Source organism: Austrofundulus limnaeus, unplaced genomic scaffold (assembly GCF_001266775.1).
Source record: "Austrofundulus limnaeus strain Quisiro unplaced genomic scaffold, Austrofundulus_limnaeus-1.0 Scaffold123, whole genome shotgun sequence".
Lineage (NCBI taxonomy): Eukaryota > Metazoa > Chordata > Actinopteri > Cyprinodontiformes > Rivulidae > Austrofundulus > Austrofundulus limnaeus.
The window spans coordinates 514,424-520,276 of NW_013952525.1; the positions used below are offsets into that span (position 1 = coordinate 514,424).

Genomic DNA, 5,853 nt, shown 5'->3' on the forward strand with positions numbered 1-5,853 from the left:
TTTTATGTGCTGCAGAACAGGAACCTGCTGTAAAACAGCAATTATGCTGAGTCAGGCTTGATTTTTAATAATCTTTTCCTGTTAAATTAATAAATCAAATCAATTCAAATCAATTGTAGAGTTTAAGCTACTAATACTAAACTGAAGCTGACTTCTTTAAGAGCATCATTCCTGAGCAGGAAGTGACCCAGTGATGCAGCACCTCCTCACTGGAGGGGGTCCAGTCCACAAATAAATACTCTGTTTACAAACCGTCAGAGGACGGGAGGATGCTTCCGCTGAGGTGTGCACGGTTCTGTTCGCAGCACAGGAACGGACCGGTCCTGCGTCACTTTATTTAGCCGAATAACTGGCTGCACTCCAGACGGTGAGTAGCCTGCTCCGTTTCACCGCTGTGCATGCAGGCGCATCACTCGGATGGTGTATTTAGGGTTTTGGTGATTGGTCCACGACGACCCAGTTGGAGCGGTTTGCGCTGCAGACGATGCAGAGGGTGAAATGATGAGTCCCGGGATGGCGAACAGGCGAGTTTTCAGTAGCAGGTAGTCTATAATGAACAGGCTTTCACAGTCATTTGCTCAGCCTGCTGTCGTTTTTACACCAATTAATATCAAAACAGCTGATACAGTGGGACGTTTTAGCCATTTCAGCAGCTGAACTGACAGTGGCAGCAAAAATGAGTCAGTCATGTTTCGATCACAAGTCCTTCAATAGTTGTGGTCCACTGAAGAAAAAAACTAGTGTTGATGGTGTGTTTTGGTCATTATGAACTGGCGACTCGTGGGCCAGCATGACACCGGAAATGGTCCCTCCTGGTCTGCAGTCATGCATATTAAAGGGATCCACGATTAGTTGTAACATTAAACTTTATTTGATAAACATTTATTTTAACTGTAAAATAAATACTGTAAAAATACTGTAGGCTGTTTAGTTTTGTAAATTTTTTTAAAATATATTTTAACACGGATGGAGCCATTTTCTTTACACGCAAAGCATTCTGGGTAAATGATGACATCAACTAGGTCATCGAGGCTGCCAGGCGAGCTATATCGACCAGAGCTGCTTCATGGAAGAAGAACCTCAGCTTAGCTTGTTAGCCTTTGCGCTAGCCCTCACGCTATATAGCCTAATATTTATTAGCTCGGTGCTAGCGCGACAAACAAGCTAAACTGAGGTCCTCCATCTATATTTTCAGTTGCAGGCTGAGTCATTTTTGCGTTCTCCTCTCTGTCATGTGGATGGAGGACCTCAGTGATGAGAGGAGAATGTGTAGCGCTGAGCTAATACATATATATGGTGATAGCGTTGGGGCTAATGCTAAAGCTAACAGGCTAAGCTGAAGTTCTTCTTCCATGAAGCAGCTCTGTTGTCCTCCATCCATATTTTCAGTTACAGGCTGAGTCATTTCTACCTTCTCCTCTCTGTCAACGCTCTCTGGTTTCATTTAAAAGAGTCGATCATCAGATATTGTCCAAGATTAACCTTCAGGGTGGATATAGCTCACTAGCAGCCTCGCACCGATGATCTAGTTGATGTCATCATTTACCCAGAATGCTTTGCGTGTAATAAAATGGCCCTGTCCGTGTAATATATTTTTAAACTTTTAGTTTAAAAATTATAAAAACTGAACACCGTACAGTATTTTTATAGTCTTTATTTTACAGTTAAAATATACAAATAAAGTCTAATGTTACAACTTATCTGGGATCCCTTTAAGCTGCAGTTTTCCTGAGCAGCTTTACTATCAAGGCTTTTGGAGTGTGACATTATTTTTCTTAATAAAAAGATTTATTTTTTTGTTTCTAACAAACCCAGCGTGTCAAGAAGGTTACAGGTTTGCCTCCTGCCTACATGGGGCCTTTCTGTGTGGAGTCTGCATGTGTGGCTTTTACAGGTAAAATTCTTCTCACAGAAACATGCACGCTAGAGCGGTGGTTCTCAAATTATTTTCTGTCATGCCCAGTGCCCAACCTATAGGGAACATACATATTTTCACGCCCCTCCCCTGAATTGAGATACCTTTGCAAACCTGATAATAGTTAATTACTTATCTTTACCAACCACTGTGACTTTCTAAGGGAAAACACATGTTCAAGAACAATTATTATTATATTTTGCCTTTTAATTTTTTTTTTTAATTTTGCTACATAGAATCCATCCATCTATTATCTTAACCCACTTCTTTATTTCCAGGTCACAGGGGTCACTAGTGCCCATATCCAGCAGTCACTGTACAAGAGTCTGGGGACACCCTGGACAGGTCACAAGTCCGTCCGGGACACACAGAGACAAATGACTATTCACTCTCTCAATCTTGTCTAAGAACAATTAAAGTTATCAGTTAGCGTAACTTTCATGTTTTTTGTCTGAGGAAGAAATCGATGAAAATCCATGCATGCATAGAAAGAACATATACTGTACAGTATTTATTCATGTATAATATGATCTCCAGTATAATACAATCAACATTTTTTTTAGCTTAAAAAGCATAAAAAATCTAATCATCAATACGCTTTGTATACTTCCTCCCCATGCCCCACTTTATGGATGATTTTTAGGGTTAAATTTCTAGTATTATACATGAATAAATACAGTGTAAACTTTTCCAGTTAGTTTGTTTTTGTCAGGTTTTGCATGAGGGAATGAACTCAGGTACGGACGGAGGATGAGAATAAAAAAATATTTATTTAACAAAAGAAAAGCTGACGGGGCAGCAACAAAAACTAAAAATACAAGGGAGTCACAGTGAACACGGAGACAACAAGACAGTATACAACTAGACATGGGTTTTTATGATGTAAAAACAAGTGTGCATTGCCTTGCAGCATGTCATTGCAGCATGGCTTTGCCTGCAGCATTGGACTTGCAGAATGAACTTTGGCCAAGTTCAAATGTGTTTTCTATACCAGCTTGTGCCTGTCACGTCAGCAGGTGTTTGTAATTAAGGTAATTGAGTGACAATATGAAATATGAAGAGATTTTTTTGTTAAAGTTGCATTAGCTGGGTTTTGAACCCTGATCTCCCACATGAAAGTCCATGACATAGACCACTAGAACAATGGAGTTGTTGCATAAGATGGTGGCAGGGGTTGATTTGTATGTGTGCAGAAAGAGGCCACATTGCCAATACAATTATTGACACAAAAATGCATAATATGACAACAATCAAGCAGTATTAAGACAATATTATAGTAAAACACCAAAAATACAATGATATTAGTACTGTAAACATTGAACTACTGAGTTGAAATATTAAACTATGGTGCAGTACCAAGTTGAGTACAGCATGGGGCAGTATTGGACCAATACAAGGCTCCATTGACTGCAATTATATTTCATTAAACATTAATATTTCACAAACTGTAAGTTTTACAGGCACCAAAAGGCATAGCCATCTTTTGGCGCAGGATCTTTACAGATATAAATTACAATGGCAGCTGTAGGACAAAGTATACAGGATGAGAAGCATGGCAAAGTTGAGATGACTTGGATGGGAAACGAATCACAATAGTGTGCATTGCATTGGCAATGCACACTGATGAACCAGCTAGGAATGAACCAAAGAGAAGAGTATTTAAGCAAACAGAGGGAGGGGGATAATGAACGGCAGCTGGGGAACACTAATTGGAAAACGCTGACAGGTGAGAGAGATAATTAGGCCGGTAAACAGCAGGAAATAGACCGAGGAGAATGTGAAAAGACAATGAGGGCACACAAGAGGAAAGTAACAAAGAACAACAAAAACACACATTCTCACAGTTTTCCAGTCACTCTCATTTCATTTCCTCTGTCAGGCCTGCTTCTTAGTCATATCTCCCTTCTCACACCTGTTCCTTGTTTTCATTCGAGGCAGATGGCTGCCCGTCCTAAGCCTGGTTCTGGTTCTGCTGGAGGTTTCTTCCTGTTAGTTTTTCCTCTCCACTGTTGCCGATGTGCTGCTCCTTCCAGGAGCTTTTGACTATCTTCATAAGTTTTACTGGAACAGTTTTAGAGATGGATGGATTTTCCTACAGCCTAAGCCAGCTGGTTCTTTGAAGTAAAATGAGAGCTCCGCAGTTCACCTTTCTTTCCACATTAATTTACACTACATGCGTTCCGTCTCCGCTCCGGTCCGACCTCCGCAGCAAATACACACCTATTATAATCAATGAGAGTGTTTACACTGGCTGTGCACGGCGGCGGTGAGCGGACGGCGATCCGTCAAAATTAGAACAGATCCTATTTTTGCCGGATTACGTCGCACCAAAAGAAACAGGAAAAGAAACGAACACAACATCCGTATTTTCAAAATAAGACATTTTTAGGCTGGATAATTTGTTGGAAAAATGTCAAAATTGCTGCTGTATTAATAAATATACGGATATATTTCTACACAAATGCTGTCAGAATGTATTGTTCTGTTTGGGAAGCAGATGGAAACATGTAGCATGAAGCTTATGTGTACACACACGATACACGTGGATTTTATTTTGAAATCAGAAGTTTCAGAAAGACGACAGCGAGATAGTTTCAACATAGATACCAAAAGCCTTTATATCGTTGTTTTCAGCTGTGTTTGGAGTTCGTCTTTCATCTTTCACAGAATTGATGATTTTTTGCTGTGGCTTCCACACTTATCACTGAATTTATCGCGCAATCTCCTTCCTGCACGTCTGTCGGACCGGAGGGGAGCGGAGATAATGTAAACTGGACTTGAAACGTACAGCTGTGACCTGTGCAGCAGAGTGGAGATGGAACGCTAGTAATGTAAATTAGGGTTTACATGCCCACAACAAAAATCTGACCAATCACAAGTTAGACCTTGTTTCAAGAACAGGCTCATGAGCTCATGTGTGAGAAAAAATTTAAATAATTTTTGTCCCACAACTCTTGCAACAAACAAGAGCAGGTAGGACATGAATGTCGATGGTGTTATAATGAAAAAACCACTCAAATAAACCAAATGTCAATAAAAGTCAGATTTAAGCATTTAGATCTGCGCGGTGAGTGAAGCTTATCTCCTTTCTTCCTCGTTCTGAGACTTGGTTTTAAATTCAACAAGCCATCTTTACCACATTTAGATTTGTAAATGCACTGAGCTGCTGCATTGAGATTGGCTTATTGCTATTTGTAATAACAAGAAGTTGAACAGGTGAACTTTATTATATATAAAGTTGGGACATTTTCTAAAATGGAGCAAAATATATTTGAGCTTTATTTAAGAGGTTCAACAGAAATATCTTCCTACTTTAATACATATAGAAAATAATAAATAGAAGCACGTTTAGAATGAATCTGTGCAAAATAATCAATTACTGACTACAGTCAATGCAGCAGATCCATCAAGGAATGAAATTAAACTAAATTAACTTATGCTTATTGTTTTTTAGATAATAATAATAATTTTGTTTGAAAAGCGCCTTTCAGGACATCCAAGGACGCTTACAGCATTAGGTACGTCATAGGAGAATGTGTGAAAATATGTGCTGTGGCAAAACAAAACCAAGATTTTATTAAAATGAAGGACGGCAAATATAGTATTATAAATAATGATAATAATTTATTTTGATTACAGTTATTAAATAGTTGGTTGTTTCCTTTTAGTCATAAAAAGCTGGTAGTGCAAGTGTTGCACCACAAGGTGGTGCTTAAGTATAAATAGATCATAGACTTGAATAAGATCACTAGACTGAGCCCCGCCCATCCTGTCCACTGGTAGCCTCTGTGACAGAATGGAGGAGCAGAAACAGACCTAACAGGACAACAGCTCACAGCCTCCATAGAAACTAATCTGAACTGGATCTGTTTCACAGATTATCGGTCATGTTTTTAAATTAATAATCATGTTAATTTCATTCAATAATCATGTAAAAC

At 39.1% G+C, this 5,853-nt stretch overlaps 1 protein-coding gene across 1 annotated transcript in view; it reads left to right on the plus strand.

The window, feature by feature from the left end:
- The first annotated feature begins 227 nt into the window (after positions 1-227).
- Positions 228-5,853, plus strand: part of syk (spleen tyrosine kinase) — a 55,413-nt gene continuing 49,787 nt past the window's right edge. The window contains exon 1 of the mRNA XM_014015085.1: positions 228-367. The gene's annotated coding sequence lies outside the window, so the exon portion shown is untranslated. The remainder of the gene's footprint in view (positions 368-5,853) is intronic.